This window comes from Triturus cristatus, chromosome 5_2 (genome assembly GCF_964204655.1).
Source record: "Triturus cristatus chromosome 5_2, aTriCri1.1, whole genome shotgun sequence".
NCBI lineage: Eukaryota > Metazoa > Chordata > Amphibia > Caudata > Salamandridae > Triturus > Triturus cristatus.
In genome coordinates this window covers 547,818,576-547,843,763 of record NC_140588.1, presented here as the reverse complement: position 1 = coordinate 547,843,763, position 25,188 = coordinate 547,818,576, and the positions used below count along the sequence as shown (strand labels likewise).

Below are 25,188 nucleotides of genomic sequence, written 5' to 3'. Positions count from 1 at the left end.
GTCACCCTCCCCCCCCCGCCCAGACCCCCCCACATCCCCCCCCCGCACCCCCCCACCACAAGCACCCAGCCATGGAACCCCTCATGCCTGGGGTAATTCCAGGGAAAGTAACCAAGACCCCGCCCCATCGAACTCCTAACCTCATCAACTTGCTCCGCAACCGGCAGAGCATCAACAACATGTGTGCCAGACAAAGGGCTCATAGAGAAAAAACAAAAACCTCAGTGTCCATGTAACCTCAGTGTCTCAGTGGAGACTGCCGCATCTCTCCGCTGGGCCTTCACAGACTCGTCGCCAGCCACCTGGCTTCGCCGCTCGGGCTCCCGGGTCCCTCCCGGCCGGAGGACCCCCCGCGGTCGTTCTTGAACTGCATCCCGGAGAATCCCGTTCTTCCAGCTCGCGACCACTACTCACGGTGAGGCCCTCCTCGCTGGCGTTGCGCCCTGCGCCACTGCTCCCCCTGAGAGCCGACTGCCACTGTTCCGGATGGCCCCGGGCCGCCTCCTTCCTCCGGTTTCGTCGGGAGGCCCAGGATACGCAGCCCATCTCCCAAGTCTGTGATGTGGTGTCGTTTATTTTGCCATTCGAAGCTGAGCCCAAAGGGATAGGTCCAACGGTAGCGCACATTGTCCTCTCTGAGTTTGCTGGTCACTGGGCGGAGCTGCTGCCTCCGAACAAGGGTGGCCTGCGACAAGTCCTGGTAAAGAGAGCAACTGTGGCCCTGGAACGAGACGTCCTTCTTCCTGGCCGCTTCCAGGATGGCCTCCTTGACTGGGAAGGCGTGCAGCTTTGCTAGGACATCCCTAGGTCTCCGGCGTTCGCCGTGAACCGGTGGTCCGACCCTGTGCACCCGATCCACTTTTATTTTTAGGTCTGGCTTGTTCACCACCTCTCCAAAGAGGCCTATAATAAACGCCTCCAGGTCCAGACCCTCTGCGCCTTCTTCCAAGTCTCTCACCCGTATATTCTCCCTCCGGGAACGATCCTCCAAGTCCTCCAGCTTCAGAGCAGATTGCGCCAGCTGAGCGCGAAGCTCCGCGCACTCCGACCGGGAAGCCTGAGCTGTACTCTCCAGGGATTGCACCTTCTCCTCCACCTCCAGGATTCGCGACCCCACGGCGTCCACATCACTGCGCAGATCACCAAGCTTCTCCGTCAGGTCCCCACGCAATTGGTCCAGGCTGGCGTGGAGGTCCCTTTTAAGTTCACCACATAAATCCCTCTTGAAGTCCCGGAGCGTAGCCACCAGGTCATCCTTCATCAAGGCCATGCTTTCCCCTCCGCCAGGACCTCCCTCGTCCGCAGTGCTGGAGAGCGCCTGGAAGTACTTCGCCACGCGGTTTTCCTGAGGCTTCGGCGCCTTTTTTGTCGGGGGCGCACGGGACGACCTCCCCGTCAGACCGTCCCCTCCGTGCCACACGACGTCGCCTCCACCGGTTCTATGGTCTTGTCGCGTCCGACCACCACCGCTCAGCCACTGGGACCCCGGAAATCAGAGCAGGGGCCGATTCGGCTCCGCTCGCCGCCTCAGGCACTCAGCCAGGCCCACGTGTTGTGCCTCAGAGAGTCCTCACCAGCGCCAACCCGCACCTATATGTCACAGCATCCTTCCCATCCAGCGTGCCAGAGAACCAGTGCTGCGGAGGCTCCCCCGGTCCCGGCGCCGGCAGGTGTCTTTCCTGGCCGCCATCTTGGAGTCAGGCATCGTCTCTCGCCCGGGCGCGCGGTGATTGCCCCCTGCGCCCCTGCTCCCTCCAGCCTGGGTCGGTCTCCGTCAGGGCGGATCACTTATCTCCTGTTGGCCCTCCGCCCTTCCTCATGAGCTCCGTGATGGCCGCAATCTCCGCCTCCTCATGCACGTCCCACGGTGAGGTGACCCCTTGTGTTGTCCCGCTCACCGGCGCCGGCAGAATCCGGTGCAGCCCCTCTCCAGCCGCGGCTGTCCCTCCCGTTGCGCGGTCACCGCGACCAGCCTCCGGTCACTCTCCTGAGTCCGGGGAACCGCCGCGATCGTGGCCCTCCGCCGCCATTTTGCTTGGTCATCGCTCCCGAGTCAGTGCTCGCTTCCTAGCCGCACCGGAGCCGCCTCATCCTCGCCGCCGGTCCATTCGCCTCCACAGGTGTCCCGCGAGTGTTTTCCCCGAAGAGCGCCAGTCTAGAGCCCCCGTTTAACCGCTCACAGGAGTCCGTGGGGCCGGAGCAGACTCGGTGCACTACCAGTCAGCCATCTTACTTGGCCACGCCCCCCAATTTTTCTCTTTTTAACCGATTTGTCTTTTATGATTTTATTTCTAAAATCGAATAAAGATCATGACTGACGGAAAGCTACGTATACTGTAAGTACAGTAGGTGGTGTTGTGGAAGCTTCATGATTGCAAGAACTGTTTTCTGCACAAGTTGCAGAGTGCATAGCTCTGACATGATGAGGGTGCACCATTTCAGAACAGCTTTGAGTTGCAATTTATACGGATAGTCATTATGGCTTTGGAGTTGTATATGGTCACACCTTGGGTTCATGACATCTTCTGGTCCATCCCTTAGAAATGGGGAGTGCGTGAGGAACCTTTTGCAGTCCCTACAATTTCCTGCTTAAATTGCTGTTGTGTTCCTCACCAACAAGATACTGACTATGTTACAGTTGGTAACTGGTACGCAGATGGGATGGCAAGGTATAGCGCACGGAATGCACACACATTTAATGCAGATCTTGAAAAACACATCCGAAGTCACAGATTGTACTTGGATGTCAGCTTTAGACACAAGAGGAAGTTTGGAAGCTGCACGAAGAGGTGACAGAAGCTGAACAACAGAGAAGGTTGTGAGCAGGCTGTACTAAAAGGGAAAATGTGTGGATTTACATTTATGGCAGACCGGTATAGCCTGACAGCTTATTGTCACCCACAGCAAAGCACAACAACTGTCCTGCAATCGTTGGGAGGGATGCAATGATGAGCCTCTACCAACAGGTGTGGTGCAAGCTACGTCACTGTTGCAATATATGTCAGCAAAAAAAAAAAAACAGAAAGAAGAACCAAGGCTGCCATGAGTCACATTGGTAAATCTGCAGGTTCTTTCAGACGAATGCAAACTGACTTCAGAGAGATGTCCCTTTGCAATGGTTTGAGATATATTTTGGTCATTGTGGGCATTGTCTCAAAATGGGTTGAAGCTTATCCTACTCATAGAAACAATAGCTTGACTGGGCCAAGTTGTTATTACGGAAATTGATTCCGCCTTTTGGATATCCGAATTCTCTGGAGTCGGACCCAGGAACTCATTTTAACAATGAGGTCCCAAAGTTGTATGTGCAGAAGCTCCACTGCAGTTACCGACCGGAGGCTTCCGGGTTGAACAAGTTAACGGCACATTGAAATTCAGACTGGCAAAACTATGTGATTCTACATCTTTGAAGTGACAGACGCATTGACTATTGTGTTCATGAGTTTGGGAAGTACTCCAGATAGGAAGACTGGATGGTCGCCTCACAAACGTGATCATAGGACTTGCGATAAGGCTGCCAGCTGTTCCTGCTAATACATTAGTTAAAATTACAGATCTTATTCTGGACTACTGCAAAAGATCATCAATCAACTCGGGACACACCTGGAGCAGAACCATTTGCTCAACGCCTCCCAATCTGGCTCCCAAAGCAATCACAGCACCGAAACCTCCCTCATCGCAGCCACGGACTACATCCAAACCCTCCTCAACATAGGAGAAACAGCAGCTTTGAGTCGCTCAATCTCTCGGCAGCCTTCGACACCGTATCCCACCACACACTGATCGAAAGACTCCGCCACATCAGCATCCAAGGGGAAGCGCTCAGATGAATCACCTCCTTCCTCACCGGAAGACCCCAGAGAATCCAGCTCCCACCTCAATACCTGGGGCCTATCCCTCAGCCCCACACTCATCAATGCATATTTGACCCCGCTGGCCAACATCGTCAGATCTAAAGGTCTCAACATAATTTCCTATGCAGACGACACCCAACTCATCCTCTCACTCACCAATGACCCCCACCATCACAAACACCAACTCCCACAGATGCATGGCAAACGTCACAGACTGGAAGAAGAACAACTGCCTGCAGCTGAACACAGTCAAGACGGAAGTATTGATCTTTGGCAAGAGAGGCAACAAATGGAACGACTCCTGGTGGCCATCAGTCCTAGGACCCACAACCACTCAATCCAACCATGCCAGAAACTGCGGAATCATCATTGACAACAAGCTCACCATGAAATCACAGATCAACGCCTGCTTCCTCACTCTGTGCATGATACATAAGACTTTCAAATGGCTACCCCTACACAAGAGACGCACCGTGACGAGTCCTCCTCACCAGTCCAATGGACTATGGCAATGCCCTCTACATAGGAATCGCCGCATTCCGTCTACAGAGACTTCAGACCATACAGAAGGTCATAGCCATACTCTTCGACGGCCTTCCCCGAAGAAACCCACATCACACTGCACCTCAGGAAACTCCACTGGCTCTCGGTACAGAAGAGATGCCAATTCAAGCTGCTGACCCACACACACAAAGGCTACATTCAACACCGTCTGAACTTCCACCAACCATTGAGAAGACTATGCTCCGCCTCCCTCTCACTTGCCCATACTCCTTGCATCTACCGAAGCAGGAGTGGAGGACTCTCCTCTCCCATATCGCAGCAAAGACCTGGGACAGCTTCCCCACACACCTTCGGACCATCACCTCACTTCAAGAATTTCCAAAGGCCCTCAAGACGTGGCTGTTGAAATAAGCCTCTGGGGGCCTGCAAAAGCTTGGATACCCTATCAAGTGATTACTCACGCTTTATAAATCCTGATTGATTGATACTGCAAGGGCCTCGCTGCCGTGGTATGGCCTGTATCTCACCAGGTTTGAGAAGCTGCCCTTTCTGTCCAACAGGAGCAGTGCCATGACCTCAGTCGGGAGAACTGGGTAAAGGTGAAGAGAACTTTGCCAGGAATATCACTGGAAGGGGTCATTCCAAGTGATCTTATTCAGCAACACAGTAGTTAAGTGGTGGGGTCTCCCAACCTAGGTGCACGCAGCGCACACCTGCAGAGTCCCAAGTCCCTTAAGTGATACAACAGTGCCTATTCCCGATGTGCCGGTGTAAACAGTGAGACAAGCATCCGGTCAGCCAAGCTGTAAGGGACCAGCAAACTACTGGGACAGCACTCGTTTTGGCCTGAGGGGGGTTCGCGAGTGTCAACTGTAGGTACTAAAGTGTTGCAAACAAGAGAGTGAACTATGAGAGGTACAGACCCCAACAAAGTGCATAGTGCAGAGAGAAAGCCAGTTGTACCCGGATGCCGTTGCACCAAAAGAGGTGACATTCTGAAAAGCATACGAGTACCACCAACTATTCTTGAAAGGGCTGAGCCCTCAGATCAAAGTGACACATATAATGAGCAAGCTGCTGTGATGAGATCCAAAACAGCAAAAGTACCAAGTCAAGGGTCTCTTGAATGGACTTACTTGGCTGCGAGTGAGTGGGAATGGCAGTTCAATGACTTTTGTGCTAACAATATGTGTCCACCTGAACCTCCCTGAAGCAAACCGTTATAGATTTGAATTTTAATCTTAATCTGGATGTACCAATAAATGGATTAACACAGTTTTTCCTGAATTTATTAATCAACAAAGCTTTACCATGAATTTTCCTGTGCCAAAGCCTTGCTGAATTTGCACTAACCACCGCTGCTACTTTTGATTTTTCTTTAGTTAAACAGCCTGAATCTTGAGTCGCCATGCAGTCCGACTCTGGAATCTCTTCCAAATGCAAATGTGTATCTACTGTTATTCTTTCAAGCACTATTTTGATATTAATTGAAATGCTCATTTTCCTAAATCTGCCACATTTTGTTTATGTGAAAATCTCAAATCTATTTCTTTTGGAGCCACAAAAAAACATGTTTTTAATTCAATCAACATGATTGACAACTCTTTACACAATGGTACTTTGAAAATAGATTTCAGCTCAAATGTCTAGGCTATTTTGCTTAATGAGTACACCAATACTATGGATGCTGGCGATTGCTAAGTTTGCATGCAAATACCTTCATCAGTTGCTGAGGGTGTAACCTACCATAGTTTACCGCTGACATATGGAATTTCTTGCAGTGTGCTATGTAGTTTATTCTAGGGTACTGATCAATTGTTCTAATATTACTCAAATCAAGATTGGATCTTTTCTGAAGTGTCTGTGCTTAGACATTTAAATCTGCATCCTGAGGTTTCAACAAAAGACAATGGGTTACATAATCATATCAACACAATATTTTGACATGTCTTTTGCACTTAGAAATAATAGAACATGTAAATTGGTGAGAACTGAAAAGAATCGTATAGATTTGGTAGAATAGATAAAATCACGAAATAAACGATCAGTGTACTACCCAACTTGCTTCCTTGGAGTTTACCACAAGAAGAAAACAAAATTAAAAAAGATTTGTTTCATTGGCAACATAAAGGTAAACTATGTGTATATAGAAATAAATCAAACACTAACACTGTGTTTTTAGGATTCAGTGAATGTGAGCAAACGTTTGAATTGTACGAAAACTGGGCAAGATATCTGGAAGGGTTAGATCACATTTTTATTGGAGTGTCCTATATTGGAAGAATGAGTGCATACTATAAGTTACCAAAAAGATGGTATGGAAGGTGTAATATGGAAATAGCTTTTCCAAAAATGTATCATGTCAAAAGCCTTAATGAACAATTAATGGAAACAAATGAGAGAATGAAGAGAAGTGCAACTGAAATAGAGGAAGATATATTTGGAGTCCTGATACCTTCCATAGGAGTAACATTAAATTCTCTGAAAATTAGAAATCTGTCTACTAGTGTTGACAAACTACCACCAGTACAGCTGGGGGCTTTTCTGTTGTGAATTTAGAGATGATGTCTATAAGATCAAAGGCAATTCAATATTGACTTGCCCTGGATATACTCTTAGAAAGGAGGGCGGAGTATGACTATTATTGACAATTCAAACTTTTTGCACCTACATACCGGACAGGAGTAAAGGCTTACAGGGATACATTAGAAACATTACTGATTTAAACAAGGACTTGAAGGACTTTAAAGCAGATGGTGTCTGGGAAACAATTCGTAAGGGATCATCAAGTGCTACCAGCTGGTTGGGAAACTTAGGAAATGGATTAGTGATTTCCATCTTGAGACCTGTAGTGGTGTTCACTTTCTGCATAATGCTGCGGATATTATCAAATACATTTTAGAGATACCAAGAAAGTAAAAATCATGTAGAGAAAAAAACAAGAGCTGGTCTTGAAATGGAGGATGTAGAATGTAAATTTTATGAGGAGATCAAAGCCTTAGAAGAGAGCAGAAGAAAGTGGTTAAAGTTAACACACCCATAGCCTGTGCTGAAAATCTGATGTGGTAGATAAGGGGATGGCTTGATTCGCCATCAGAAGGGGGCCTGATGCAGTACGATTTTCGAAATTATAATACACGAGACGTTTATACACATAAGACACAAAATATTAAAACTACGCTTTTTACACGTTCGACACTGTGACACATGAAACAGAGACAAGTGGAGTAGATGCACCGTAAAAGCGTGCTTTAAAACACACACAAAATGATATTAATAAATATAAACAAAGTTGCACTAATGATTTTCTTATGCATGTATTGCTTATTAACGTATATTGATGAAGCTTTGATGTTTAGTGAAGTGGCCTAGTGTTTCTGATGCTCATTGTCAATGTGCACCAGTTAGAAAACTCAGTGCAAAAATGTGTAAGCAACGAAGTACAAGCTTGATATTTAACAATACGATATTAGAGACATTATAGTTTATGAGTGGTAGAATGAAATTTAAAAAATTTGCATTTATATGAATAACGTGAAAATGTGTGGTAGTTGGGTATTTCTAACGTTAGCCTTGTACGTTTAAAAATAATTTGTGAAAGTTCATACATTCTTTATTTGAATTGATTCAATTTCATTATATTGAAGAAAAGTCAAAGCTCATTTCATTTAAAAACGCGATACTGCCTGAAAGGCCAGTTTCTAAATGCTTTTTCTCTATTGATGTCCTTTCCCCCGATTTAATACAATGGGTTGTTTTACTGCAAGAGAAATGTTGCATATTTGTCCTGTGTACATTACACCCTGACATGCCTGAATGTTTCTTCAATATGCACCATGAAATGTTCCTGTGGGAATAGAATTTCAGCTATAGCATTCAACAGACTACTTAGTATATTTTTATTTGGTATTAGGCTCATCAGGACTCTCATTTTGTTTCTCATGACTAGCAAGTGAAACGGTCTCGATGTTTCGAGTGTCTTAGGTGGCACTATATGACAATAAATCAATCTTGATTTTTAATGTGAGGCAAAACACCCAATAGGGTATCACGGCGCTTGCAGGCCCGTGAGGCTTTTCGAAAAAAATCAGGTCTTGAAGGCCATTCAGAATTCTGGAAGTGAGGTGATGGTACGGAGGTGCGTGGAGAGGCTGCCTCTGCAGAGATGTGAGAGAATCAGCGTCCTCCACTTCTGCATAGGTAGATGCAGGAGTATGGGCAAGTGAAAGGGAGGCAGAGTGTAGTCTTCTCGATGGTTGGAAGTTCAGGCAGTGATTAATGTAGGCGGGTCTTTGGTGGTGTAGAGCCTTGTGTGCGTGGGTCAGCAGCTTGAACTGGCATCTCTTCTTAAGGGGAGCCCGTGGAATTTTCTGAGGTGGGGTGTGATGTGGTTTCAACGGAGAAGGCTGAGGAGGAGTCTGGGTATGGCATTCTATATGGTTGTAAGTCTCTGTAGAAGGTGTGCAGTGATTACAATGCAGATAGTATTGTCATAGTGCATCGCATATGTAGAGGTAGCCACTTAAAGATCCTGCGTAGCAAGCACAGAGTAAGGATGCAGACAGAAGAGATGGCGTTGATCTGCGATTTCATGATGAGCTGGTTTTCAATGATTCTGAGGTTTCTGCCATGGTTGGAGGAAGTGGGTGCAGGTACTAGGTTTGATGGCCACAAGGAGTCATTCCATGTGTTGCTGATGTTGCCAAAGATCAGTACTTCCCTCTGGTCTGTGTTCAGCTGTAGGCAGTTATTCTTAATCCAGTCTGCGACATTTGTGAAGCATCTGTGGAAGCTGGTTCTGGTGGGGGTCGTGGGCGAGTGAGAGGATGACATGGGTGTCGCCTGTATAGGAAATTATGTTGATACCATGAGATCTGATGATGTTGGCCAGCTAGGTCATATATGCGTTGAAGAGAGTGGGGCTCAGGGATGAGCCCTGGGGGACACCTCAGGTGTTTCCTTGGGTTCAGAAGTGGATCCTCTGGGTTCTTCCGGTGAGGAAGGAGGTGAGCCATCTGAACACGTCCCCTTGGATGTGGAATCTTTCGATCAGAGTGTGGTTGGATACGGTGTCGAAGGCTGCCGAGAGGTGGAGGAGGATCAAAGTTGCTGTTTCTCCTCGGTCGAGGAGGGTTCGGATGTTGTCGGTGGCTGCAATCAGGGCAGTTTCGGTGCTGTGATTGCTGCGAAAGCTGAATTGGGAGGAGCTAAGTAGCTGGTGCTGCTCGAGGTATATCATGCGTTGATTTCGGATTTACTTTTGCCAGTACCTTCACTGCGAATGGGAGCAGGGAGATTGGCAAGTTGTTTTTGAGATTGCTGTGGTCGGCGGAGGTTTTTTAGAGTAGTGGTCTGACTTTAGCACGTTTTCAGGCATCGGGAAATGTTGCGGTGGTGAAAGAGGTGTTGAGTAGTGAGTAGGGTGGTGAATTCCTAGACGATCCTTTGGTTTCTAAAGGTTAACAATGTGGTGCGTGAGAGCTACCGAGTGGATGGATTTCATAGTGTAGTTGGTGTTCTGGGTGGAGAAGATGTTCCAGTTGGTCAGTGTGTCGTTTGTGTCAGTTACTGTGGTGGTGTATCGGTCAAGGAAGTCGGTAGGTGTTGAAAATGTCCTTGATGTAGTTGGCGCTGGTCATTGGGACATAGGACAATGCTTCGATGGTGGTGTGATGCCACCTCAGTTAGATGAACTTTTAAAATCTTGTAAAAGAAGAAACCCCAAGGAAGGGGCCCGCCATACTTTCTTTTCACATGCGAGACCTGGATGCTATGCTGATCAAGTTTTTTTCACTTTCTCTAACTTTGGACTGGCTGGTCTACGCTACAGTCAGTGGCCGATGGACTAAGCCTTCTTTGCTGAACCAATTTCCATTTTCCCCATTTCTGGTTTATGCTAATAGACTCGCCCTTAATGGACTCCAGACTGAACCTGTCCCCATCTTTTTAGGATCTTAGCTGATAGACAATGGAACAATACTTCTGCCTAAATGGTGAAAGGACTGTCATTCTGTGGCTGTTACTGATTTGAATGCCTGCTTAAATGATTGGCATAGTTATGAAAGTGGATATATTTTTGACTGAACCTTAAGAAATTGCTTGTGGTTATGTATTTCCAATCTTCAATACAATAACCAAATTTAATATCGGTCCGAGTCTATTATGGAGTCTTTTTTTGTTCTTGCAATTTGACTATGACTAATGATTTAAATGCGTTGTAGGGAGAATCAGAGAGCTCTGTCAGAACATCAGGTGTTACTTCTCCTGTTTTTTGTAGTAATCGCAAAGCAACTGGTTTGCATAATCCTTATTCACATTAAACTTCTTTAGAAGGTTGGGTCTTCCGGTTGCTATTCTTTATTTCTGGTCTTAAGAGTGGTGTACATAAATCTGATCTCAAATTTGTGAGTTGTCTATCAATTAATGGTCCTCATTCTAACGTGAAGTTTGGTCACCCTAATTTCCACCCCTCCTATCAGCAGAGAAAGAATAATCAGAGGATCATTGCCTCTGTGGTAATGGAATTGATTAAATACATCTAAATCGGAAAGGCCCAGTATGCGAGTAAGTGAACAAATAAAATGGTTACCATGCTTACGCCGCATCAGGTAATCTGGGGTTCGCCCTCACCATTTTGCGCATGAGCTGCTTCCATGATCTTAATGACTCATAGGTTAGTCTTTAACATCCCCGCCACTAAGGCTTGCTGTGACTCCTATCTGGTAGCACTCTTCTCCTCCCAATGTTCAGCAGCCTGGGTTGTTTGTACAGCGTTTTAGCGTTAATTTGTGCTACTAAGGCAGGTTGCACTATCAGAGATGCAATTGGCAGACGCAACAAGTCTGCTCAGGCACAGAGTTGTAGACTGGCCAGTCTGGAGATTACTGGCAAGTTCCCTCGAGCTCCTACTGGTGGCAAATAGTCTTGCTCTCTTCTTGTGGCATCTAGGAGTTTACAGTTGCTTTAGTGTCACCCATGGCAGAGTCAGAATGGATCCTTTACTCCGGTCAATAGGCCAGGCTGCACAGCAGTCTCTCTGCTCCTGCCTCTTGGGTGATATCAGTCAGTACAACTACATCGATCAGTCACGCTTCCCATTAGGAAGGCTGAGAGACGCGTTAGTACACTCAGGCCCAACTTATGAAGGTATCAAAGAAATCCTTCATATTCTTTGCTAGTGTTAGAGCACCTTGCTGCAAAGAGGAGGCAACACATAACAGCTATAATTAACGCAGCAGGTGCTGTTGCATTGGGACCCAGGAGTCTATTGGGCTTTCAACACTCCAATAATGGGAAAACGTTTTTTGGGACAATATTGGTTTTTATTTGATAAAGTTTCTCTTTTAGAAGTCTCACAATTAGGGTGGATTATGAGCTATAGAAAAAGTACTAAGAAAATGATTTTTAAGCCCACCCCTTGCGCTCAGCCTTGCCTCTCCTGCTCCCCTAACCTTAGCGTAAAGGTTTGGGTGAGGGGTTGTTGTGATCTGTTCACTTATGTCCGTACTCTGACACTGTACTGTATCCTGCTCCCTGTCACCAGCTGTCAGTTCTGGAATGTTGACAGTTGGTGACCTGCGGAGCAGCTGTATCGCTTTAGCTCCGCGCCAATGCGGAGCCTGTGTTGGTGTTAATTAAATAAAGAAGATTTTAACATCTACATGGTTCTGGCTTTTATTCCCAACAATTTTTGGCGACGAGCACCAACTCAGGAACCCAGGGAGAAAAATTAAGTGGCAGCGCAAAATTCACATCTATTGAAAAAAGAGGAAACAAGCAACAAGTTATTAACAGAAAAGAATATTGGCGAGACGAACTTCAAATAAGGAATGCTGAGCGCGAAAAAAAAAAATACTAAGGTTACTGAAAAGAAAAAAACAAGGTCAGTCAGCGCACAACAGATTTAACTTCAGCACTATATTCGTTTCACAGGTAAATGCTGGAGTACTCTGCAATCATTTATGACAGCCACTCCTTTCTTCATAGTGGCACAAAAGAGACTTGCTCAAAGTGCACAGCGATTGTGCACCTACGATGTAAATTTGAACCTGTGAGGCAACACTCGACACCCAGGGAACTGACCACCGCTTTTCACGTAGTGTAACGTGTAAATGTCTTTGTGTGTCTCCTGCATTTCTAAAACCTTCACACTTCCTGAAGTGATTTTTCCACCGATGGTTTGATTCGGTGCAGTTTCACTGTTGCAACTTGCTGCTGACAGTTTAAATGCCAAGTAACGTCTTCGCCCAACTGCTCGCTCATGCGCACACGTCACCAGCCAGCTGAAGCATTTTCCTCACTGCTGGGTAACGAGGCACGCACAATTCTGTCAGAGGCCGCCATCTTACGTTTCTACAAGTCGGCGTTTCATTTCTTCTTTGCGACGCGTTATGCGGTTTGGTTGACGCCATATTTTTCACAGAGTACATTCTAAGCGATTCTCTTCAGACGGCACGATAATCCATATCGGAAATACATGCATAAAGGGGAATTCAAGAATAAACGGAAAGAGGTACTTATACCAGTGCTCGCATGCTTTTATGTGCACAACTGTCCTGCTTCATACACCCCCAATTCTGCCTCGCGTGTTGTTAGACTTTGTTGTCATCTATATCTTAAGTACAGACTTGTTACAACTAACAGTTTCACATTGTTAATTTTTGTGTGCTCCTCCATGCCGATGGGCACAGCATAAGTGGTACGATAAGCAGTTCCTCTGCTATCAACATTTCTCCCGGCACAGTGTTTGATTATCTTTCCGTTTGAATAGTGGCTTTTTGAGCAAGGCACCTTGTCAATTTCACTCTACCCCCTGCCCACATTAACCCATTACTGCACAGTCCTTCCATGTGTTTGGGTTGTCCTCCTCTACATCTGAAATGGCGTCTGGGTACTTGTGGAGCCTTCCTCCTTCCCAGACATTCCTACCTGCTGGAGGTGAGCCTGTACTCAAATGGGAGGCTTTGAGGGAGTATTTCAAGAACTATATATCCACGTTTGATGACAATGAAGACTTTACAGCAGAAAAGAAATACAAAATGTTGTTGCATTATTTGGGTGCTGGAGGTATAAAAGTTTATTAGAGCATACATAAGAAATTTAGAGGGGAGGGGGCTGCAGATATATTTGAAAATGCCATTGATGACCTGAATGCTTACTATAAGCCTACTGTCTGCGTTGGTGTGGACAGATACAAGTTTTTCCACAGAAAGCAAGGCAAGGAGGAATCTATAGATTATTATGTATGAGCATTGAAAAATGTAGCCCTTAATTGTCGTTTTGGGGATTTACACGACAAATTAATCAGGGACCAGATTGTCATGCAAGGGTCTAACACTAACATCCAAGGCAGTCTGTAGGTCAAGGGTGAATTCCCACTACAGACCATTATAGACATTGCCAGGAGAGCTGAACTTACAGTGAGTAGTTCTTGTCCAAAGATTCTCAGGCCAGACGTTACGGAGAGGGTGATCGAGCTGGACGAACACTAGCAAACATGCTGCGCCCGCCACGTGGGTCGGAGCATATTCTTGAGCTACAAGGGTCAGGGGGTGAAGTGATTCGAGATCCTCCGGCTATACTGACAGTGATGACAGATTACTATAAGGTCTTGTATACCTCTAAGGTGACACCTGATGACACTATTATTAGTGACTACCTGGACACGATAGCACTTGCGTGGTTCAGTAATAATGCCCGACAATATATGGACCTACCCTTCACGCAGGAGGACATTAGAGCGGTGATAGCCGCTATGCCACTCAGCAAGGCACCAGGCCCCGACGGGCTGACGGCGGCCTTCTACAAGGAATATGCAGACCTACTGGTCCCGCGATTGCACAGTGTTTTTGAGGAAGTGATGGAGTTGGGCATCCTCCCTACCTCGATGCGAGAGGCCCTTCTTACGCTGCTTAAACCTGGCAAAAATCCTGTTACCCCGGACGCATATCGCCCACTCTCGCTAATTAATCTTGACGCCAAAATTTACGCGAAATTACTCGCTGACCGTCTGAAATTTATGCTGCCACAGATAGCGTTGTCCGATCAGTCGGGCTTTGTAATGGGGAGGTCCACTTCCCACAATCTAAGAGTGCTGTTTGGGCTCCTGCATTATTTGGATCCCAAGGTACAAGCCGCGGCCGCATTGCTTGACGCCACTAAGGCGTTCGACTCATTAGAGTGGAAATTCCTACGGGCGTTATTCACTCGCATGGGTTTCAGCCCCTCCTTTGCCAGGCGTATTGGAATACTCTATAATCACCCGACGGCTAGGGTGCGGGTTAATGGTCAGACGTCTGCCCCGATCCCCATAACCAGAGGGACTCGGCAGGGCTGCCCCTTGTCGCCCTTGCTGTTCGCCATTGCGACGGAGCCGCTTGCGGCTCGTTTGCGCCAACATCACACTCATCGCAGTATCGGCTTCACATCGCGTGGCCTGGTGGTCGTTCCTAAGTTTCTTTACTTATTCGTTAACATCCCCCTGCCACTCACTAAGTCGTTCTTCCGTCGGCTTCGCTCCGCCTTGCTTGAACTGGTCTGGGCGGGTAAGCAGCCCAGAGTGGCCTGGAACCTCCTCACACTTCCCTTCCGTCAGGGAGGCCTCGCGGCCCCGGACATGGAGCTATATGCGTACAGTGCTCAGGCCCAATACCTGCACTTCTGGCAGCACCCGATCCCTTACCAGCCGCACGTGGCTATCGAGATGGACATAGCGGCCCCCTGCCCCCTTCGTGCAGCGGTGTATCAGAGATACAGATGCTCCCGGGATGACATTGATACTGTTGAAATGGTCCGCTGGGCCTGGTCAAGCATTGCCAAACGTGCGGGCGTTGATGATTTATATGCGCCGAGCATGCCCCTTGCGGATAATCCACTATTGGGGCCATTGACGGACGCGGCGGTGGTGCGGCGGGCGCAGGCCTGCGGCCTGAAGGTGGCGGGAGACTTGTACCCGGACGATACCTTCCTTGCATTGCGGGATATGGCGGCAGCGCCGGAACCGACGGCCTCGGAGCTTCTTCTCTACTATCAACTGCGGTCTGCATGCAAGGGCAGGTACCCTATGTTTCCAGATGCTCCGCCGACGCTTGCGGCCCTGGAGGACGTACTCTCGAATTCCTCCGCGCGCAAACTGATCACACGTATTTATAGAGCTACTCAAAACACAGCTCCGGTTGTGCACACTGACTCTAGATCCTCGTGGGAACATGAAGCGGGTATATCTATTACCGAGAAACAGTGGGAGTACTGTTGCTCCCAACTTGAAAACCTATCCCCTAATTATAGGCTGCGGTTGGTACACTTCAACTATCTGCACCGGACTGACCGTACGCCCATGCAACTGTGTAGGATGGGACTGTGGTCTGATGCGAACTGTTGGAGATGCGGTGAGAAGGAGGCCGCGTTCTATCACCTTGTATGGGTGTGTGGTCCCATACGCGACTTCTGGATTGCAGTCTTCAATACCGTGGGGCAGATTGTGGGGGTGGAACTGGAGCCGGACCCACTTGTGGCCCTCTTGGGATTCGTTAGAAATGTGCCTAAGGCCTCACGTAGGCTTGTGGCCCTTTTACTATTACTTGCTAAGCGCCAAGTAGTGCTACACTGGAAGAAGGCGATGCCGCCGTAAGTGGCGGCCTGGATAAGATCGGCGGTGTACTGTAGGGAGCAGCTGACCTCATACTGGGACCAGCTGCCACAGCGCTCGCGGCCTGTAGATATATGGCAGCCACTGGTGGATTAGTTGGCTAGAACGACAGCGTTGGAAGATGACTAGGCGGTCTGATTGTGGCTTTGGTGACGTGGCGAGGTTGGAGTTTGACTGTGGTGCGCTGTACGTGGTGATCCGCCTGACATAAGTGATCTGGGGTTTGGGGCTCGCTTTCTGTGGGGGGTTGTCAGTCGATTGCGTTGTCTGGGTGGGCTGTGGGCGCAGCGTGAAGGTGATTATGACATTTCGATTATTCATTGTTTGCTTCCTTTCGACTCGGGCTCTCTGTTAGTTTTGTTTTGTTTTGTTTGGTCCATTGCAAAATGTTGTATTGCTGTTCGAATGTACGACCTCAAATGCTTGGGCGGAGTTCCGCCTCGCAAACTAGCTGCCTGCCTCCGGGTTGTTGGCTGAATAGCAGTGTACTCTTCGATGGAACAATAAAGGTTTTGGGGGGGAAAAAAAAAAAAAAAAAAAAAAAAAAAAAAAAAAACTTACAGTGAGTAGGGTGGTGGATTCCACATCCACGTCAAAACAGAGCAGGTACAACATACGTTACAAACCTGCCGCCATCAGAACACAAAGCAGCAACAAGAGACGTTGCTACAGGTGTGGTAGCTCATCTCATATGGCTGACACCAAGAAGTGTCCTGCTCGAGCTGTTAAATGCTCCTATTGTGGCATCAATGGGCATTTTCAAAAAGTATGCCATAGAAACTCAGCAGGCTCAGATAAACTGGTCGAAGGAGACGAGGATACCAACCTCAACACGTCCGACGATGATGAGGTTAACATGTTTGTGCTCAACATAGAAGACAAGTGTGTTTTATAAGTCAAGGATGCCCACACCACCAAGAAGCCAGTATGCGACATAACCATTGGGGGGGTTGAAATAAGCATAGTAGCAGACTCCGGTTCCCCCTACACCATTGTCAACAGCAAAGTCTGGGAGGAAAAATGTGTACCACAGCTAGGGAAAGAGTTGGAAAGAGCTGACATCACCATCAAAACATTCACTGGGGATCCCATAAAGGTGTGCGGTTTTTGAAAACTTATTTTTGCCTTCAAGGGGAGAGAGTCCTCAGGTAAACTATACGTATCCTCTGTGGGTCCCTCAGTTTTAGGATGGGTGGATCAAGGCAGCCTGGGAATTATACTTGATCCCAGTAAGTCCGACCCAGTCTTGCTCATCCAAAACTAGGAGAAATACAGCAAAACCCTATTAAAAAAGTTCCCCAGAGTTTCAGTGGTGGGATCGGTGCCCAGAATACGGGTTAAGTTCAATTCCATCCCAGTTGTGCATAAAGTAAGGAATTTACCATTTGCAATAAAAGAAGAGGTGAAGACCCAACTGGATAAACTTCTTCAAGATGGTATCATTGAGCATGTTGAAGCCTCAGAGTGGGTGGCCCCGTTGGTTGTTGCCAAACGACCCAATGGAATCCTGAGACTTTGCGTAGACTTGCGCGACCTTAATGACAACATTGTAATTGAGCAATTACCCCTCCCTAAAATTAACGAGCTTTTGGCAAGCACAAAAGGAGTAAAATGGTTTTCTACCTTAGACCTGAAATCCGCTTACCACCAGGTTCTTCACGATAGCAAGAAGCTAACCGCATTCAAAACCCCTTTTGGGTGATATCAGTTCACCAGAGTACCATGTGGGTTGGCATCTGCAGCCGCGATGTTTCAGAGATTGATGCACCACATATTCATAGGAGTCACTGACATTTTAATGTTCCAGGATGACATCCTCGTTATGGAAGGAAAAAGGGAGGAGCATGACATGAAAGTCAACCAGGTTCTGGGGATCCTTGATGCCAAAGGTTTGACGGCTGAGCACAACAAATGCAAATTTGCTTGCAGTAAAGTGAACTACCTTGGACATGAGATTACAGGAGATGGAATCAGTCCAAAGAAAGAACTGTTAGCTGCCTGTTAGACTTGGCGTTTTTCCCCTGAGTTCTTGCTTTCTGACCTCCCGGTTTTGACTCTGTTTTTGCTGGCGTAGTGTCTCTGCGCACTTTCTCACTGGTGATCAGTGGCAAAGTGCAAGTGCTCCTGTGGTAGATTGCGTTATGCATTGGTGTTTCCATGATTGGATATTTGATTAACTTGTTAGTCCCATTTAAAGTGCAATGAGTTGGTGGGGCCTGTAAATCAAATGCTACTAGTGGGCGTGCAGCATTGATTGTGCCACCCACGTATTGCTGAGTCTGAGCGCAGTTTGTAACTGCCATGTCGACTTGGCCAGTTCACACACTTGCCAGTCCCTCACCTTCCCTTACATGTCAGCCACCCCTAATGTAGGCCCAAGGTACCCCTGTGGGCAGGGTGCAGTGTATGTGAAAGGTAGGACATGCCCTGGTGTGTGTGGCATATCCAGATAGTGAATTACGGCCAATTTTGGTTTTCGCTATTGCAAGGCTACCTGTTGCCCATAGGACAGAATGGGGAGTGTGTTTATAACATCTTATAAACATAACTGGCCCGGGGAATTAGGTAGGAAAATACATTTTAGTATGCCTGAACTCAGAATCTAAAGGTGCATCTTTTAGTGAAGGTGATTTTTACATTCTGTGTTTTAAAATACCACTTTCAGAAAGAACGTATTTTCTTGCTCAGGCATCCTGTGTGCCTCTGATGGAATGTGGATTGCCTGTCTGGGTTTTGGATGACAGAAGGCTGGGGAGCAGGAGTGGCTCCAGATAGTCTAGGTGGGTCAGGAAAGGGCTGACTAGACCTGGGCTGCAATGGAGGAAGGGGGAAAAGAGATTTCCTTGCACCTCAAAGGGCCTCTGACCATGCGTCTCCACCTCCTGTCAGGAAGTCACACCAGAGCAGGCAGAACTGGTTCTGGCTGAGCACAGACACACTCTGCCTAAGAGATCAAAGGATTTTGGGATATAAATATTGGGGCCCAGACCTCTGAACTTTAGAACTCTTTTGGACCAAGAAGACTGCCAAGAAGAAGAGCTGGAGAAGCTGTGATGAGGGACTACCACATTGCTGTGTGCTTTGCTGTGTTGGCCTGCAGTGGCTGCTTCTGTCATGGGCAGTGAAAGGACTGGACTGAACTTTCTGCAATCTACTTTGTGAGTTTCTCCAAAAGGCTTAAGGTAGAGCTTGCCCCCTGTTCAAGAAGTCTCAGGAACAGCAAAGACTTCAAGCTCTTCTGCCCTCAGCACTGGGGACTGTGTTTTATGCTGCAACAGAAGAAAAGCAACCTGATGACGTCTACGACGCCGCTGCAGACTGTGTCCTGAAGGCACCGCAGAGGGCACCGCCACAACGCGACCCTGGTCTCACCGATGACACCTGGTGACGTCGCCACCGAGCCGCTGCTCGGACCACGACCTGTGGGCACTACACTCTGCACCGCCTCGCTTCACCACGCCTTGGTATCCCCGACGACGACGCTCCACGTCGAAATCTACGCCGCTGCTTGCACCGTGGTGCAGGGGGACCGCTCATAAAGTTACACGATGCGCCGCCCTCATTCCGCACTACAGCCTTGGCCTACCGACGCTGGCGCCATCGACTCCAGTTCATCAGCTGAAGACAGCGATTCGGCAACGACGACGACGCTGCTTGCACCGTGACCTGCTAGCACCTCCACGAGCACCGCATTCACTTCGTACCGCGACCCTGGTCTCACCGACTACGCCATCTGACGCTGCCACCGAGCCACTGCTCGCACCGCGACCTGAGGGCACCGCACCGCAGCACCCGACGCCAGCGCTCCTGACTCCAACAGAGAGGAGATCGATCTGCAAAGCGTGCGACTTCGAGGGCCACGACGACTCCGGCACCAACGCCTGCGGATGCCGTGCTTTCAGAAGCTCAATGAGAGGTTGCCGACGCCCTGCATTTCTAAAAGGTACTGTTTGCTGGTGTTAACGACACCGTAGCTGGCCCGCGACACCGCAGTCAGCCAGAACTGTTTGGAAATGTTTGCTCATGATTCCGTGATAGCCCCGGACGGAGCTAGAGACATCAAGGAACTATTTTTTTCAAGCATATTTTGATAAACGAAGATTAAGTATTGTATTGTGAATTTTGATCGTATTCGGTCTTGTCTTAAGTATATAAAAACTAAGCCGGTGTGGTGTCCTTTTGTAGTGTTTACACTGTATTACTGTTGGTTATGTGCAAATGCTTTACACACTGCCTCTAAGATAAGCCTGACTGCTCGTGCCAAGCTGCCAAGAGGGTGAGCAGGGGTTATTTTAGGAGTGTAACTCCCTTATCCTGACTAGAGTGGAGGTTTCTGCCCGACTTTGGCATAAACCCCAGCCGACCAAAAATCCCATTTCCAACAATGCCATTCTAGATTCACCTGTGCCGACCATCAAGGATGAACTACGTTCATTTCTTGGTTTGGTCGGATTTTATGCGAAATTTATTAAGAATTTCCCATGTAAAACTTATGAGCTAAGACAATTACTCAAGGGCTTTTTCCCTTTGTCTTACCATAAAGGATAATCAAGATCTCTCCTGAAAGGGGGGAAACATGGCGGCAGCTAGGTGAGCTGTAGCGGCGCTCTGGTCTGAGTTCCTGTCTGTGCATGTGAGCGTTGGCTCACAGTGAGGCTAGTGGGAGAGTGTGCGTTCTGCGGGTTTGTGGAACTAAACCTGTTTGATAGCACCTCGGCGTCTGATGTGTGGAGACGAGGAGTGCCTTTATGGCCCGGGAGCCATCACCAGAGTTGTCAGCCCGTGTACTGATTTCATCGGAGTTTCTGCCGCTGTGCTTACTCCTCCCTCCGATCTCAAGCCGACCATAGCGGGGAGGCGGCCAGGTCTGCTGTTTAATTACCGAGCTCCGTGGCAGGCCGTTCCCGGCTTGCAGCTTTGGAGTCTGGCTGCGCTGGAGCTCCGTCGCGGAAGGAAGATCCGTAGCCTTCTCCTGGGTCCTCGACGAAGCTTGGAAGGATTCCGCAGCGACATCTCCTTGGTATCTGGTAGGAGGTGTGGGGGGTGCGGAGGAGGAGAAGGTGAAGGTCACACGTGAGCCTCAGGGGTGTGTAAGGTCTGGTGCAGAGATTACCATGGAGGCAGTAGAAACATCGCAGGGGGCTTGTAGCGGGTTGGGGGGTCCGGAGGTGCAAAGCACAGTATCTGTGGAATCCGCGCCCGCGAGACGGGAGGCCCCTGACATTAGCCCTGTCCCCGGTCTGCCGCTTCCTCTACAAGGCATCGCTAAAGTGAATATCCCTACTGTAAACTTGAAGCATGGTGTCAGAGGAAGGGGGAAAAGTGCTCTAAGCAGAAAGGCCAAAACTGCTGGAGGGACCATCGATCTGGCTGAGGGGGCTGAGGGGTCTGAGGCACAACTGAGCCCAGAGTGGTCATTGAATTTAAGTCAGATATCACAGGGGACCTCCTTAAAGAAAAAAGTCTCCTCATATCTATCGGGTGAGGTTAAGGCGAAACGTGCTTTTACTTGTAAAACAGCAAAGGGTCCTAAGACCGCCAAAAACACCAAGGATGCTAAGAACACAGCTAAGAACACAGGGCTAGGATAACTCCGTCTTTGCGGTCCTATTTTAAGGCTGTTCCGCAAATCCTGCGCCTTTCTGACCAGCAACTACTTGAAGGTACTTCTTCTATGATGGCATCACAGGATTACCATGAGTCTTCCGTTCTAGCCACAGGCATAGACCTGATCACTCCTCTTCCAGGGCCTGTTCCTGCTACAACAAACACCTTGCAGATCCTGGTTGAAGGGGCGGATATAAATATAGAGGGGGGCATGTTTGATGCCACAAATGAGTTTTGTGAGACAAAGGTGGTCCATCGCGGATTAAGGGCCGGGGGTGAAGATGAGGCTGAGACTGAGGTTAATATGGGTAGCCCTCCAGTCCCTCCCGCCCAGAGTCCTAGTCCTCGGGGACCACAGATTGCCCTCTCGTCCAACACCTCGATGCAAAACACAAGTGATGTGTTACACTCTATGGAACCACCGATTGTTATCCCGCCGGCTACCCTTTTACAAAACCAAACAGATCTTCCGTATTCCACGGAGCCATTAACTCTCGTCGCCCTCAACGCACCTGGCTACAGAGTCATTGCCTAATCCTGGGTCACAGTTATCAGGGTTATCACATAGTATTGATTTACTACAGGAGGACAGACGGGGGCCACGGCCTCCGATACATACTCGGGTAGCGGGGTTGATCCACTTCTAGCCTCATATCTCCAGTCGATGTTTTCATCTTTATCAGCAGACATCAAAAAAGGCTTTGAGGCCTCTACAATTATCCAATCCGGCATTCGGAATTTCTGTGAGTCCTTAGATAGCAAAGTAGACAGCCTCGCCACAAGAACGGAAAAATTGGAGGATAAAGTGACAGTTATGTCTTTGCATTTGGACGACGCTAAAATGGATATTGTTAAGCTTAAAAAAGAGGATCTGATGCTGGCTGAGAGGATGGAGTCCTTGGAGAATAATGTGCGTCGCAGTAACCTCCGTATTCTCAATATCCCGGAAGGTAGCGAGGGGTCGGATATTAAGCAATATATCACCCAATTGTTAAAAGAATCCCTGAGATTGGATCAGTCGGTTGAGGATCTGTCTCTGGACATCCAACGTATCCATAGAGACCCCTTCAGGAGGAATCCCCAAAGAGCAAAACCGAGGAAAATACTAGTGAACTTCCACACCTACACTCTGAAAGACTCCATCCTGAGTTTGGCCCTAAAGCAGAAGTCATTGAGTGGGAAGGGTTTCAATTTCCAGATTAGATCAGACCTCTCAAGGGCCACGCTGGATAAACAGTGGGAATTTGGGAGGAGATTAGAGGCATTTAGGAGTTTAGGGGCGGTGGCCCAGTTAGTATTCCCAGCCGCTTTGAAGGTCATGCACAATAATACAATGCACAACATTCGATCAGTGCAGGCAGCGGATGAACTTCTAATCTCTTTGGGGAAGAGCAGAGATAATAATAAAGACAAGGGGGCTTTAAGTTAAAGAGTAGAGTATTGTTTTTGTCAAGAAAAGAAGGAGAGAAAGGGAAAAAAAAAAAAAAAAAAAAGGGGGGGGGGAAGGGAGGAGAGGAGGAAGAAAGGGAAGGAGGGGAAGGGAGAGAAGGAAAAAGAAAAAAAAAAAAAAAGGGTTTAGATAATGCCACGAGTATAGTCAAAGGAATGGGGGAAGGGAAAGGGATGCCGTTTTCAGAATAGAGTAATTAGTAGAGTAATCTGAAGGGTTTACTTATTGTTACAGGAAAGTTGTAAAAAAAAAAAATACCATCTAGAAATACTGTAGAAACACTGTAAAATCTATAACACCAATGCCCTGCCCCATTTCCTCTCTTTTTCTTCTTCTCTCTCTCTCTCACTTATGCATGTGTAAAAGGTAATGGCTAGGACAGGAGCTCAGCAAGAGTGCTATCTACTGGTACTATCCAGATAGATAGAGCTAGGGTTTCCCATGGGGTGGGGGGGAGGTTTGTGGGGGGCACGAGGGGGGGGGGGGGGGTGCAAGTTAAAAATTTTAAAAAGTCCTTATTTTTTGGTCGTTGTTATTTTTCTCGGGTATTTAAAATCATAGGTCCGCAGGTAAAGGCTGGTATTGCCAGTAGGGTTTTTTTTTGGCTATGGGGTGAATACTTGGATGGGGAGTGGAAACTGCCTCTATGGATAAGTTAAAAGTTCTTTCATGGAACATCAACGGCCTGCGTTCTAGTCCAAGAAAGTGGAAGATTATGCAGTACCTTCGCGATTTTGACGCTCAGGTACTCATATTACAAGAGACCCATCTTACAGAAAAAGAGATTCTTTCTCTAGTTAAAAAAAATAGATGGGTCGATTTTTGCCTATCTACCACACAAAATTCCAATACCAGAGGGGTTGTGATTATTTTCAAAAAATCACTAAAAGCAAGGCTAGTTGATAAACTCGCAGATTCATATTAAAGGGGGAACTGGGTTCTATCTTGAACTTACGAGTTCTCCAGAGATGGGAGGCCAGTAAGATGGCCCATTTTGAATATGGAGAAAGTGCAGGAAAGCTTTTGGCTTGGAAAGCAAAAACGGATTGTGTTAGAAGTAACATAGATAAAATTCTGGTTGAAGGAGCGGTCCAATCGGCAGATAGGGATATTAGAAGTGCCTTTCGCGACTTCTTTAAAAACATAAATCATGAGGATAAGAGCATTGATGCGGGACAAGTTGACGATTGGCTGAATGGAGTATCCCTCCCCTCTCTTTCGCCGGACCAGAAAGCTACCTTAGATAGACCTATTACAAAAGAAGAGGTAATCTGGCCCTATTACCAACAATAGTCCCCTCCTTAACCCAGTTGTTCAATCAGATTTTCTTGGAGGGGGTGTATCCTCCTGACTCTTGGAACGATGCTTCCATTACCTTGATATTGAAGCCTGGTAAACCAGCTGATAGCTGTGGGTCATACAGACCGATTTCCATTTTAAATTCGGATTACAAGCTTTTTACATCTGTCCTAGCTAGAAGATTGGGGGAGGTGGCACCCTGTATTTTACATCAGGACCAACGAGGCTTTGTGAAGGGACGCCAGCTCTTTGAGCTGACTTATGATCTGATGGGTGCCATCGACATGGCGACTGCGGATTCCTTGCCCTTAGCTGTTATCACGTTGGATGCCACCAAGGCCTTCGACAGGGTGAATTGGACATTCCTGTCGGGGGTCTTGGGGAAGTTCAACATTGGTGAGGGTTTCCGTGGAGCGGTTAGTTTGCTGTATCGGAATCCCACAGCTTCCCTGTTGGTCAATGGTGAATTGTCAGACCCTTTTAATATCACTCGGGGCACCAGGCAGGGCTGCCCACTCTCCCCTCTCCTATTTGACTTATACATTGAGCCCTTTGCCCAACGGCTGAGGGACGATGTTAACATCAAGCCTTTTATTTATGGGGGATGGGAGAGGAAGGTAGCCCTGTACGCGGATGACATTCTCATTTTCTCTTCAGATCTGAGTACAGCACTACCCACGGTTATCGCACAGGCCCATGACTATGGTGAGATGTCTGGATACCAGATGAATGCATCCAAAACAGAGATGATGCAGTGGAATGAGGCTGAGCCAGTGGCAGGGGCCCGGCCAAGTCGTTCTATGCATTATCTCGGACTCACCATCGTT

General features: G+C 47.8%; 1 long non-coding RNA gene and 1 pseudogene across 3 annotated transcripts in view; one reads left to right on the top strand and one right to left on the bottom strand.

Moving 5' to 3' along the window:
* The window catches only part of LOC146823294 (selenoprotein T2-like), a 124,025-nt pseudogene that overhangs the window by 91,664 nt on the left and 7,173 nt on the right, over window positions 1-25,188 (bottom strand). The window lies entirely within an intron of this gene.
* LOC146823292 (uncharacterized) overlaps window positions 12,744-25,188 on the top strand; it is a 426,450-nt gene continuing 414,005 nt past the window's right edge. For both annotated transcript variants that reach the window (XR_014962162.1, XR_014962163.1), the window contains exon 1: window positions 12,744-12,870. This is a non-coding gene — a long non-coding RNA (uncharacterized LOC146823292). The remainder of the gene's footprint in view (window positions 12,871-25,188) is intronic.